At 56.7% G+C, this 12,677-nt stretch overlaps 1 protein-coding gene across 3 annotated transcripts in view; it reads right to left on the minus strand.

The window, feature by feature from the left end:
* Positions 1-12,677, minus strand: part of SLC9A3 (solute carrier family 9 member A3) — a 41,500-nt gene that overhangs the window by 16,683 nt on the left and 12,140 nt on the right. The window lies entirely within an intron of this gene.

Raw genomic sequence — 12,677 nt, forward strand, 5'->3', positions numbered from 1 at the left:
ACTCAGGGAGAAAAGTGGCAAGAATCCTGTGTTAAGCCTGATTTCAAAATAGTTGGAACGCTGACAGAGAGGTGGGCTTTCTAGCTGAAGCCACGTTTGAGGTAGTTCTCGTCTCCATTCACTGAAGTTCTTTTTATTGGGAGTCTTTGTGTTCTAAGGAGAGAGTCCTCACGATGCCAGGACCCCAGAGCAGCAGGGAGGAAAGGGGCGCAGAGCACAGGGTGATACTGGGACCCGACAAGGTGTCTGACCAGCGCCAACCCTGCCCCCAGCATCCCAGGGGACGAATCCCGGCTGGGCCTGACATTCTGATCCTGTAGCCCCACACCCGCTCCCTGGCCTGTGTCCTCGTCAGTAACCATGGGACATTTTGGGGGTTAGATGCCAGCTCTCAAGGGGGCTCCCTGAGGAAGGAGGGCCCACGTCATCGCTGTTCTTCCTGGGGACAGTCCTCTCTGAGTCAAAGATACAGTGTGATGGCCCAGGAGCAGTCAGGGTTCAGGGTAGAGGCAGGACGGGTTGACGCTCCCAGGACCCGAGGACCCACTGCAGTGTCCGCCCCCCGAGCCCGCAGGCTCCCGGCCTGAGCTGCACACCTGCTTTCCAGTCAAGGTCCTGCTTCTTCCTCGGTAAGTTTTCACACAGTCAGATGCGGGCAGCATCTCTGCTTCCCCACATGCAGCTGCCCAGGAAGCCGGCACAGGGGACCCGCCTTCATGGAGAAACTCAGCGGCCAGGAGGCTAGTGCCTCAACATTGCCACGTGACTGACAGTTACCAAAGCGTGCTGCCCGTGTGAAGCGTGGCCCCAGGAGGTGGTTCCGTGGAAGTCCTCAGGCCCTGCCCCGCTCGTCAGCAGGAAGGCCTTTGGAGTGTGGCCCCACTGAGGTCCAGGGGCTCATGTGCCCTTGGAGGGGGGAGCCCAGCATGGCAGGGGCCCTGATGTGGGGAGAAAGGCAGGCCCCCAGCACACGACCCGAGAGCCCCGTCCTCAGCAGCACCTGCTTCCCCGGATCCGGGAGCCAGGGCCAGCTCCCAGCAAGGACATAGAGAGACACGTCTCTTCCCAGGACAGCAGCTCCTCTCCCCACCAAGGGCCACATGATGGGGGAGTCCGCCCAGGCTTTGGGAAGGGACCCAGAAGCCTGTGCCCCGCCCCAGTGTCCCAGTCCCAAGGATCGACGCCCTGATGGCCACGCACACAAGAAGCCCTGCAGGTCCCCGGCCCTGCTCCAGACACCAGACTCGGCAGGCCCTGAGCTGGCCCGGGGATGATCTGCACTGGACAGCTCTGCAGGCCCCTCGGGAGCTGTGCTGTGGGTGCTCCGTGGTGGACTTGGGCTCGGGACCCGCCCACTGTGCGGCACAGAGAGGCCTGGGGCACACGCCCCTCCGTCCAAGCCCCCCTTGTTAACTAGTCAAGTCCGGAGACAGCGGGTTTGTCATTTTCTCTTCTTCCTGACGGGCTTGGTGTCCTGGAGCTCTTTTCTAAACAGAGCCAGTGCTCTCCGAAGGTGTCCCCTGTGTCCCTGTCCTTGCTGGGCCATGGGCAAGGGCGCACCTTTCTCTGGGGTGCAGGCAACGTCCTCTTCTGCCCACACAAACTCCCAGGCTGGCCTGAGCAAGCAGCTGGCCCTCGTCCCCATTCCCCAGTCGCTCTTTCCTGTGATCAGTGTGTCTTCTGCTGTTCTCCTGGTCCCCTTGGGCCCCAGCGGGGATCACATTCATGACCACCCGGCACCTGCTCCTCTTCCTACTCAGGGCCACGCGGCAGGTGCCTGTCCAGTGAGCTGAGGGAGGAGGCTGCTGCCTGCTGGTCTGGGGGCCTCCTTGGAGACGGAATCCGGTGACCAGGACAAGGCCGATACCTCAGGTCACTGGGCCCAGGGCCAGGTGTGGGGAGTACGAGTGGCTGCTGACCCCTGGCCAGCCCCCCACAGGGCGGCAGGGGGGACAGCCCAGGGGTGGCTTCCAGTCCTGGGGCTTGTGTTTGGTCTTTCGCCAGATTGCTTCTCAAATGAGAGGTTCACAGTGGGTCCTCCGGTCACTGTGGGTTAGCCTGTGAGCTGCAGGGCGGTGGGCAGGACGGCGCTGGGGAGCCAGGGGGCCCTTGGGAACAGCACTCTGCCCCTCAGGAAGCCGGAGTCCTCGCTGACCCCCTGCCTGATCCTCTACCGCATTCCTGTAAGGCAGCCGGTTACTGGAAAACCTTATTAATTTGGAAAACGGGAGAATAAGAAGCTGACTTCAGGCCAGATGCCCTCATTTGGAAATAAGCCCTGAAAACCCACAGAATAAAGTAACCTGAACTTTTTCCCCATCGAGAACTATATATACACAAACGCAGCGCGGCTGGGCAGACGGCATCACGCGATGCTGGACACACCTCTGTGTAGGTGGTGCCCGCAGGCGGGCAGGGGGCCGCTCGGGGCGCTCCCCTGTGTCCTGCGCGGGCGCGCCCATCACCCGGCCCCCAGCCCCCAGGGAGGGCAGCCATCCCAGGCCGGTGGGAGCAGCCTCCCCGTGGAGTTAGTCTGACTTTCACCTTGCCCGAGGTCGGAGCGTCTTTTCCCACTCGGAGGACGTTTCTCCCTCTTCTGTGGACCGCGTCTCGGTGGCCTTGGCTGCCTGCGTCGCCAGGTTATCTCGCCCTTTCCCGCCGACAGACTCTTCACGCGCTGGTGCAGGCGCAGCCCCACTGTCACTTTCTTCTTGCTTTGCTTATGAAGACGCCTGTGTAGGTAACTTCGTTGCTCTTTTGTCCTGTGGCTTCTGAGTTTTGTGTTGTGCTTGAAACAGCCATTCTCACGCCCACATTTTCTGCTAAACTTTTGACGTTCAATTAACTTTACTTGAATTTAGCAAAGAAAATATTTAAAAATAGTCCTGAAGCGAAAGACCTGCCTGACTCTGGAGAGAGGCTCCCTGAACAGGTGCTGTTCCCGAAGCCCCAGAGTGAGTGCTGGGCCCCCCACCGCGTCCCCGCGGTGTCAGAGGTGCTGTGGCCCCCCCCCCGCCCGCACAGCCCCTCCCGTGCGGTCCCCCCTCGGGCCGGTCATCTTCCCACGTTGGCGGTGTCTGCCCGGCTGGTCCCCGGACCCCCCAGACCTGGAGGAAAGGTCAGACCAGCCTGGCTTTTTCTTAGTTTCTCCCATGCGGTCACTTGTTTGCTCGCTCCTCTGTCCGGTGGCCAGAAGACATTTTTCTGTCTCTGAGGACATCCGTGAAGCAAGGGTGTGTCTTCGCACTGAGTCTCCTCTGCCCTTACGCTGGGCTGCTGTCAGCTGGGCGACTGGTTACTGGCTTGTCTTTCTGGTTTGGGGGAGGGGTCCGTCGGTTCTCCGTCTTCCCCCAGAGTGCTGGGGTCACTGCTTGACGGGGATTTTTCCTGAGCCGCCCCACCAGCCTGGGACTGGTCAGGCCTGCGGGCAGCGCTCCCCTGCTCCCTCCCGTGACCCCCATTCAGACGGCAGTCCGCATTGTAATGAGCTAATTAAATTGAAGACTCGATTGATTTTAAATGGCAATTTGCTACTGGTTCACCCATTAAGTGCGTAATGGGCATTTCAGGGGTCTGAGGGCCACAGGGGCTTGCGCCACTGCCTTGGGCCTCTCGCCTGTTGGAGCCGGTCAGGCCGAGTGCCTGCAGTCCAGACCCTTCCTTCCCCTGGCCTGCGCATTATTAGGATGGGATGGTCCCACGCAGCCACAGGTCATGTGAAACTCTGCCCAATGACAGGTGGGGACAGCAGGCAGCAGCCAAAGCATCCACTCTGGGCCCCCCATCCAAGCCCTCCGTCCGTGCCCACAACCCCAGGGACGAAAGGTGTCTGGGAGACCCTGGGAGGCTGCTCCTCTGGGGCAGCACACGGTGAGGGGGTGGGTGGTGGGAGTTGGGGTGTGAAAGGTGCTGAGGGGCAGCAGGCTGTCCACCCCACTCCTCACCACAGTCCCCCAGTGCCTCGGTCCACGCTGACGGTCCCACCCTCCCTCCCACTCTCCGCTTTCTTTACCTCCAAAGAGAGAAGGGCCCACAGAACAAGTTGGAGCCATAACTTCAGCACCTCGGGCCCCACAGCTCTGGGGCCTCTGCATCTGGCCTGACCCAGAGCCTGGGCCACGATCACAGAAGGGCCGTGTCCAAGGCCACGTGTAGGGGGAGCTCCCTACAGCCACAGGGTGGCTGTGACCTTGGGAAGTGTGTGGCGGCCTTTCCCATCAGGATTCTAAGCCCTTAGGCTGAAAGGGGAGAGGACGCCATGAGGGAGCCATGTGCGTGTGTGTGGAGGCCAGCGCCCAACCATGTGTGCACCCAGGTGCCCGTCCAGGTTGCCCGATCAGACCCAGATGCGCAGGGATACTCTCGGGCAGCAGCTTCCGGGAGACTCTGACTTGACAAATATTTGAGGTGTTGACATGGGCAGGACATGTGACCCAGGCTCCCGGGACCCACCAGACGGGGCGATAGCAGCCGCAGGAGATGGGTGGGAGCCTTCGTGGAGGATGGAATCCCGGTGCCTTGATGGCACAGGCCCCGAGGAGCCAGGTGAGGCCGGCCCAGAGCTGCCCGCTCAGCTGGGCCTCCCAACGGGGAAGATTGCTGCGGCTTCTAAGCCCGCAGGTCACTGATGACCGAGTCTGGAGAGTCACAGCTAATTAAGCACAGACGCACAGCTCAGGACGGTAACGGCAGGAAACACACGCTTTTACTTCTAATTACATACCCTACGACCGGTGGTAAAGGTCGCGAGCGCCGTCTGGCCCGCCAGCCACTTCTAGAGTGGGTCCCAGCAGAGCGGGTGTGGGGGACCCGGGAAGGTCACCACTGATGGTCGTCACTCCCCCTCGGAACGCAGCCAGGGATCTGGGCTTGGCGTCAGGCCCTGCGTGGCCACTGCCACCCCCAGGACCTCTTGGCGAGATCCGGCTGAGTCCACGCGAGTGCAGCAGCACAGTAAATCCCCTGGTTTTACTTTAACAGGTTCGAGGCTTGGACACCAAAGCCTGCTGACAAAATAGACAGGCAAACAGTAAAAACCCTCCAGGTGGAAGAGTGGGAAGTGCAGGGACCCACCTTGCTCAGGAGGATAAGTGGGTCAGAGTTGGACCTGAAACGTCACACACTCAGGAGCAAAGACACCCAGACACATAGACATGCACACACAGACCCACAGACACACAGACACAGACACACACGGAGACACACAACAGACACAGACATACAGACACACACCCACCCTGGTCCAGCCCTAACTCTCCAGCACTCTCTGCAGCTGCAGTGTTGGGTCCCCTCAGCCCCACCCCCACAAGGAGAGGGGCAGGCCCCTCACTCCGGGTTCCATGTCAGTGGCTGAGCTCACCCAGCACCCTGTGGGGACTTGCAGTAAACGTGTCAGCCTCTGAGCCTGGGGCGGAAGGTGAAGATATTTATAGTTTCTGAAAACACTGTCTACTGTCTACTGTCCCCACACCTCCTGCCTGCAACGGTGTTCTGGATCCATGCCCTGAGGTTCCTGTCAGATGGGCAAGGCCCTGGCCTCTCCCTGGGGAGGGCTGTGCTGGGAGCCCCGCTCCCTGGAAGTGGCTGCATCCTGCCCCACAGAGTGATGCAGCCTTTCAGGACCGGCCCGCCTGCTCCCAACCACAGAATGCTTTAAACATTGCATGTTTCTAAAACTCAAGCAAACTGTCAATTTTTAAATTAAGAAGTGAACGTTGTTAGTGGATTCCTAGGGAAGTGGCAGATTCTTCAACTCTGAACCATCATGAACAGCAGACATGACATGAGGACAGAGGACGGCTCAGCCCCTGCAGGACAGAGGCTCAGAGGAGCACTGTTACTTAAAGTACAGTCCTCATTCTGTGTTCAGAGGTGTCCGCCCAGATGCCAGCCCTTGTAGGGCAGGTCGCATACAATTATATACATTAATGATAATGACTACTAAATGCTGTCGAGTGAAGCCAGGAGTGAGTGGCGTGGCCCTGAGCACCAGCTGGGTCTACAGCTGCGGCCTCGCTCTGCATGAAGCGTCCTTCTCCGCAAGCGACTTTTCCTCCAACCTTCTGTGTCTGTCTGCTCCTAAGTGTGCCACATACAAAGGACTTCATGTTTTAACTTTTGCTTTCTTACCATTTCATGTTTGACTCTGCCTCAAAGATTAGGGTACTGCTGGGTAGACCAGCCATCAACAGCTGTCCAGCCAACTGTCCCTTGGGTATAACAGCCATGAACTCTGGAAAAGCATGTGCAACAAGCACAACACTGAGGAAAGACCAAACAGAGGCAGAAGCCAGAGGGTAGGCCTCAGCCAGGGCCATGCCGAGTAGCCAAAACCAGATAGAAACCTGCAATCTTACTGGATTACAAAATCAGAGGCTGGGGGTCAGAGCGACCACAGTAGCTGAAAAGAGAGGGGGCAAATCCCAGAAAGGAAAGTGCCTGAGAGGCTGAACCCCAAATTCTGTGTACGGACTCCTCTAAATGTCTGGCTGATCCTTGAATTACACGTTAGAGAGGCAGGCCCCAAACTGTTAACAGAAGCTAAAAGTCCAGAGGTTTTGGCTGCTGTCACCACACGAGACAGATTTTTGGAGTTTCAGTCCAGTCCTGGCAAAACCACAATATAACAACAACTACAAAAATCATAGAACAGAATGCAGAGTCTCTACGATGTATACACCACAACATCCTGGAAACAACCTACGATGACCAGACCCACAAAGAAACAGGAAAATGGCATCCATAAACCAGTGGTGACCTCAAGATGACCCAGATGCTGGAATTAGCAGGTAAAGATTTAAAAACAGCTATTATAACTATGCTCAAGGATGTAAAGGAAAATATGATTGTAATGAATAAACAAATAGTAAACCTCAGCAGTGGAAGAGAACAGTAGTTAGCAATTTTTTTCCTCAAAGAGCCAGGCAATAAGTCATTTAGGCTTGTGGGCTATTCAGTCTGCTTTTCAATTGCTCAGCTCTGCCACTATAGCACAAAATCAGTCATAACCTATATAAACAGATGGATACCACTGTGTTCCAATAAAACTTTATGTACAAAAACAGGCAGCCAGCCCATGGGCAGAGTCTGCTGACCCCTGAAATAGAAGACATCTAGAAGAACCAAACTGGAATTCTAGAATCAAAGGATTCAGTATCTGATAGGTAGCTGACAGCAGACGGAGATAGACCAGTAGAAGTTACCCAACCTGCAGGACAAAGGTAGAAAGTGAACAGAGCCCCAGTGGCTGCGGGACAATCACAAAACTCCAATAAGAGTGTAATGGGAGCCCCAGGGAGAGGAGAGGAAAGGCGGGGCAGGAAAATCTGGAGAAACAGTGACAAAAACGTCCCTAATTTGGTGAAAGATATATGCTCATGGACTTGGGAAGCACTTCAGAGTAGACGGTTTCTGTTGATCCATCTTGAAGTGAAGCCGTAACAGGTGTGAGAAAAGCTGAGGGTCCTGGGCTGGTGCGTGTGTGTGGGGGAGGGGCCTGAAAGCAGCAGGTCCGAGGTGAGGTGGGCACCCCAGCTTGGGGGTGAGGTGAGCTGGGTGCGGCTGGGGCTGGGGCTGGGCCAGGACCTCCGAAGGGGGAGGGCAGAGGGCCACCCCAGCCCAGCCCCAAGCAGGGCTCCGCGGCAGAGGCCAAGGCACAGGGGGTTCAAGCTGACTGTGTCGATTTAATGACACGCAGGGTGTGACTGCTGAAGGCGGCTGGGAATCGGGCCGCTGAGACCTTCTTTCACAGAATAATTCATTGACCTTGAGCTGTGATGGGGTCGCTGGCTCAAAGAGCAAAGGCAGTAGAAGTAAGGTGTCGGCATCAGAATCCCAGACCCCAGCGCCAGCACCACGCTGACGCCCTGTCTCTGCAGTGGACGTAAAAGGGCCACAGGATGGCATGTACTCAGTGACTCTGCTTTTACAGAATGAGGAAGCCGAGGGCCGGTGGCCCCAGGGGCTGGACAACCTGAAAAGGCATTCTTCGACGTTTAGTCTCAAGAACGGGGGAGGGCATAGCTCAAGTGGCAGAGCACGTGCTTAGCTTACACAGGGTCCTGGGTTCAATCCCAGCACCTCCTCTAAAATAAATAAATAAGTAAATCTCAAGAACAGAAAAAGTTAATCACATCATAGGGAGTGGTGGGAGGAGAAAAGCCTTGACCTCAGCGGGGTGGGTGGTCAGCTGGAGGTTTGGAGGCTGAGTGATCAAATGCACCATGGAATCCGCCGAGGCGAGGATACAGGACACTTCACTTTGGGGTGGGTTTGGGGAATGCCTGCAGGGAGCAAGGTTACAGCTTACTGACCTTCACACCTTCATGCGAAAAATTCCAGCAAGACCATTTTCTCTGAATTTTCATTTATCTTTTGTGCTGATAAAATGTGTGGGCAATGTCCCAAGGTGTCATAAACCACGCCTGGCACTCACGTGGCTGCCGGGACACCACTTCACCGCTATCAGGGCACTCCCAGCACAGTCCCCTGAAGCCAGGACTTTGTCACAGGCCACCACCCAGACACAGAGCAGCAGGGAGCATGGGGACCACTGATTTCTGATAGGAGGCGGCCCTGCAAGAGAACCACAGGCTCCTCAAGGGGGGCGGTCATCCGAGGAGCCCGCTCAGGCGCCAGGTCTCGAGGCCAGCTGGGCCGAGGTGTGTCAGCCATGAGACTAGCCAGGCCGAGGTGTGTCAGCCACCCCTGGGGGCAAAGGCACAGACAACACCCCTCCGGGGACATCGTTCGTTTGCCCCCATCACGGGAGGCTCAGGGCCGAGGGCAGGAGCTGCCCCCCAGGCCCCCTTGCTGGGCCCTGGGCCGGGGCGGCCCTCGGACCAGCACCTGTCAGAAGGCCAAGGGTGATGGTTCCTGCACATCCGAGGCCTCTGTTCTGAGGAAGCTGCTCCCTGGCCAGTTATTGTTTCACCCCTTTGAGATTTGGTTTCCTCATCGTGAGATGACAGCTTAGGCCCTGCTGGGCTGCTGCAAAGAGGAAATCAGATTCCTGCAGGGGAGGTGGGTCAAGTGCTTCCTCCAAGGCCCGATGCAAACAACAGGGGATTGGTGTCATTTATTTTCTTTATTTTTGGTTTTCTGGCGGGGCCAACAGGAAGTGGGGGTCTGGAGACACTGGCATCCTGGCCTCCCCACCCCGATAGCCCACACGCTCCCCGCCGGGCACCGTGCTGTCCAGCTCCCATGTGCGTGGCCCCAGCCCCTCCGGCCACTGGGGGCAGAGGCGGTCTTGGGCCTAAACACCTGTGACCGAAGCAACACCTAAAGCAAGTGACGGAACGCCGCACGCAGGGAGGGCAGGCTTCAACACCACCGTGACGCACACTCAGTACAGGAGCTGCGTCCTTGACTAGAAGGTGCATACAGAGATTTAGAGCCGCTCATTAAACGTGAGAAACTACGACAGTAGAAGCTTAAAACTCAATGGGGACACTGGAAGATGAAGTTAAAGATGCTCTCAGAAGATGGAAGAAAAAGACAGAGACACAAAAGGCAGGAGAGAAAACTCAAGAGGAGAGAGGGTGGCCTGGGGACTCTCGGATGAGCGAGCGAGAGAGACAGGGACAGAGCCACCACGAACGTCTCCCGATGATGGACTTGCGTTTCCAGGGACAGAGCGCAGTGGGAGCAATGACGTCTACCTCAGTGCACACCACTGCTGGGGGGAGGGCACCCCCAGCATGAATCCAGGGCTCACTGGGCTGCTCAGGACAGTCGATGTCACCCTCCACTGCGCAGCCAGTCCCTGAAGGAACAGGGGGAAGTCACGCTGGTGGAGAACGAGTCCACCAAGCAGAGGGCTCCGTGAGACAGAAGGCAAGGCCGGGCCACAGCGGCGGGCAGTGGGGCCGGGCAGCCAGTGCCGCGCTCGGCGGACGGGAGCTTTGGGGCCCAGCACCTCAGGATCAGGCGGGAAGGAGTGCGGGGACATGGAGCGTGGGGCCAGCATGGTGGCTGGCGGTGTTTGGGGCCAAGTTACTAGAGTGCGTCGAAAACAGCACCAACATCTGGTAAACTGAGAGGTGGCTGGGGAGACGGAAGAGAGGCTCTTGCTGTTCCCTGGCTACGTGTGGTGAGAGCTGAAATCTGAAATCTTGGTGGAAACCCCAGAACCTAGAGAGCAAGCGTGTGGGGCAGGGCAGGGCAGGTCCTCGTGTCTTCTCCCGCCTCCGGGAAGCTCACATCACACCTTGCCCAACACATGTCAGGGCAGGTCCCGGCCAAGAGGGCCTGAAATGCCCAGCACTTATCAGCGAAGCCAGGAGCCTCTGGGCCCACACACTGGCCTCGCTGGGCAGGGAGAGGCAGGAACCTTGGTCCCCAGGTGACACGATCATCTGAGTAGGAAATCCCAAAGAATCAACCCCAAACTCCTGGAACTAACGCGTGATGACAGCAGGGCCGTGCCACCGCCTGCTTTCCTGTAAACCAGCAGTGAGCACATAGAATTAGAAGTCTGACGCTGGCACCGAAAAACCACACTCAGCATAAACCTAACAAAATACGTGCAGGACGTATATGAGGAAAACTTCTAAACTTGGATGAAAGAAATCAAAGAAGATCGAAGTAAATGGAGAGGTATCTGCACTCATGAGCAGGAGGACTCAGTGGTCCAGACGTCAGGCCTTCCCAGCACAACCCCTGGATACAACCACTCCCAGTGAAAAACCCCAGCAAGTGATTTTAAGTGAATATCGAGAAACTGATTCTATTTATTATTATTACTGTTTTTTTTGAATGGAGGTACTGGGGATTGAACCCAAGGCCTCCTGCATGCTAAGCATGAGCTCTACCACTGAGCTGCACCCGCCACCACCAAGGAACCGATTCTAAAGTTCACACGGGGAGGAGACAAAAGACCCAGGGCACTGGACACAACACTGAGGGAGAGGAACAGACCTGGAGGACTGACACTGCCCGGCCTCAGGATTGACTGGAGCCACAGCAGTGGGGCCAGGGCGGTGCCGGTGAGAGAACAGACGGGCACAGCGGGACGGAACAGAGAGCCCAGAAGCAGCCCTCTAAGCGAGGACCACTGACCTCCGGCAGAGGAGCGAAGGCGACGCCGCGGGGCAGGGACGGTCCTCCCAGCATGCGGTGCTGGAGGAGCTCACGTCCACGTGCCGGAGACGAACGGAGACTCAGACCTCACCCCCGCCCCCCCAGACAACTCAAAGCGGATCACGGGCCTCAGTGTGAAACGCGGAACTATGAACCTCCCAGAAGACACGATGGGAGAAAGCCGTGGTGGCCCTGGGTCTGGTGGTGAGTTTTCAGACACGGCACCAAAAGCATGCTCTGTGAGAGACAGAACTGATAAGCCAGGGTTTGCTAAAATTACTGAAGTGTCTGTGGAAGCCACTGCTCAGCGAAGGAGCAGACAAGCCAGAAGGGGGAGTTATTTGCAAAACACACATCTGATAAAGGTTTGTATCCAAAATTTACAAAGAACTCTTAAAACTCAATAAGGAAACAACCCAATTAAAAAGGGGGCCAAAATCTAAGCAGACATGTCGCCAGGGAGGATGAACAGACAGCACTCAGCACGGGAAGAGACGCTCACACCAGGTCTCAGTGAACGAGGACAGGCACAGCCAGGCGCCCTCCTCCACCGGGGTCGCCGAAGTCCAGGCACTGGCAGCACCAGTGGCTGGTGAGGAACCCTCGTCACTGCTGCAGGGAGCGCAGAGTTGGGCAGCCCTTCTGGGAGAGCCTGACAGCTTCTCCAAAACCAAATGCCCTCTCGCCATACGATCCCACGATCATGCCCCTTGGTATTTGCCCAAATGAGTCAAAAACTTACAACCACACAAAAACCTGCACACAGAGGACTCTAACGGCTTTGCTCATCCTTGCCAAAACTTGGAAGCAACCAAGATGTCCTTAAGTACCTGGATGGATATATAACCTGTGGTCCATCCAGACAGTGGAATGTTATTCAGCACTAAAAAGAAATGTTATCAAACACTTGAAAAAACATGGGGGAACCTTAAATGCACGTTACTAAGTGAAGGAAGCCCATCTGAAAAGACTCCATCCTGCAGGAGTCTAACTATGCAACACTCTGGGAAAAGCAAAGCTGTGGAGTCAGTAAAAGAACCGGCGGTTGCCAGGGGGTGAAGGGAAGGATGACGGGGGCCACAGGGGGTGTAGGGCAGTGAGACGACCCTGTATGACACCACGATGGGGGACACACGTCATCAGACAGCTGTCCAAACTCACAGACTGCGCTACAGCAAGAGGACTTCAGTGTTAACTACGGATTTCAGTTAATAATAATGTATCACTGCAGGTCCAGCAACTGAAGCAACGACCGGCACAGCGCAGGACGCTAGCAGGGAGCCTGCAGGGGTGGGGAGGGGGCGAGCACAGAGAACTCTCTGGACCGCCTGCTCAGTTACTCTGTAAATCTGCAATGTCACTAAAAATACTCAGCTTACTAACTTTTAAAAATAAAACAGCATCTCTGAGGCTGTAGTATGTGCTCACCTGGAATGTGTGCCTTGCGCTGGGATGTGGCTTTAGGAGCCAGGCCAGGGACAGAAGTGACATATTTAAGGACAGAGGTGGGAGGCTGGCGGGTGGGCAACACCCGCTGTTCAAAGGGAGGGCCTGGCACTGTCAGCCTGTAGCTTCATGCCAGCGTTAACTCTCTG

The sequence above is a fragment of the Camelus ferus genome, chromosome 3 (genome assembly GCF_009834535.1).
Source record: "Camelus ferus isolate YT-003-E chromosome 3, BCGSAC_Cfer_1.0, whole genome shotgun sequence".
NCBI lineage: Eukaryota > Metazoa > Chordata > Mammalia > Artiodactyla > Camelidae > Camelus > Camelus ferus.